Source organism: Trachymyrmex septentrionalis, unplaced genomic scaffold (assembly GCF_001594115.1).
Source record: "Trachymyrmex septentrionalis isolate Tsep2-gDNA-1 unplaced genomic scaffold, Tsep1.0 scaffold65, whole genome shotgun sequence".
In the NCBI taxonomy this organism is placed as follows: Eukaryota; Metazoa; Arthropoda; class Insecta; order Hymenoptera; family Formicidae; genus Trachymyrmex; species Trachymyrmex septentrionalis.
Genome location: NW_017305832.1, coordinates 751929 through 753228, shown reverse-complemented (window position 1 = coordinate 753228; position 1300 = coordinate 751929). Strand labels below are relative to the sequence as shown.

Here is a 1300-nt window from a genome sequence, read left to right as displayed (position 1 = left end):
GCTTTTCAATGCACTGTACCATTCATATGCACGTGTTTTTGATAAAGTCGATTCACCGTAAGCCTTCTGTAACATCTTCAGCGATTCGGCACACGAAATTCTATTTGCAATACAAAATTTGAGACAAATTCTTTGTTCGATCTTTTCATTCATTGTAAAAATCGCAAAACACACTTGAGATGAACTGATAAAATCGAGCACGATAATCACATTAAATGACAGATGGCACTCCAGCTCCGCGTCAGTATAGAGGACAGTTATGCCAACTTAGCGACAAAAAGAATTTTGACAATTCCTTTAAGCGGGCTTTTTAAATGATCAATTCCCGGTACTTTTTTGACAGAATGTAAGTTCTATATTAATCATTATTGTATTGCGGCGTAGACGTTGCTAATTGGCGAGCAAGATAATAAACTAAAAAAAAAGGAGAAAAATATCAAATAAGAAATTGTAAGAATTGTGGAACTTTGAAAAAAAAGTTACGATTTTGAACATAAAATTTCGACTTCTTTATGCAGAAATAATTATTTATATTAATTTTTTAACAAATGTTTTTAAAATGGTTTGACAATTATATAACTAAAAAAATTTGGACGAAGTCGATTGATCAAATAGTTTTTGAGTTATCTTGCAACAATTTTGAAAAAGTGGTTTTGAGAAAACTATGTTTAAAGTTTTTGGTATCGAAAAGTAGTGTTTTTTGGTAACTTATCACTAACCTATTATTTCAGGCCCATACAATATACCTTCCACTTCCTCATAAAATTCAGTTGTTGTGTTAATTGCAATCTACGAACTGTACGAGCCTCTTTTTTTGAACTGCTTGAGTGGCGCTGCTTTTGCCTTGTAAGTCGCTGCTTGACGTAATCATCGACGAATATTTTGCAATGTAGTCCAATATTTATTCCTAACAACTGCATGATCTTCAAAATGTCAGAATAGCCTTCAATAAAGGTACATGAGGCAATAAAGGTGGCGATTTCGACAATTTTTTAGCCAGAATTTAAATGTTTCGGAGCGAGGCGACAAATAGTAGAATTCAAACTCTTGTTTGAGTTTTGCTTTATGTTCATTTAAACACCTAGTTAAAACATCTTCCTTCGAAAACTCTTTATAAATAGGAATAAGATATTTCTCGATATCTGATATAATAAGTGAAAGTGGATGGTCATAATTTTTTTCTTCACCTCTAGCTTCAGCTTTGCGCTCACATCAACTTTCGGCTTCTGCAGGACAATTTTCGTGCCTTGGTTCATTTGTAAAAATAATGATGCAGTGTTGCTATAACAGCTTGTTTCAT

At 33.0% G+C, this 1300-nt stretch overlaps 1 pseudogene; it reads right to left on the bottom strand.

Annotated features, from left to right (window-relative positions):
• Positions 1-714: 714 nt before the first annotated feature.
• Positions 715-1300, bottom strand: LOC108753096 (annotated as a pseudogene).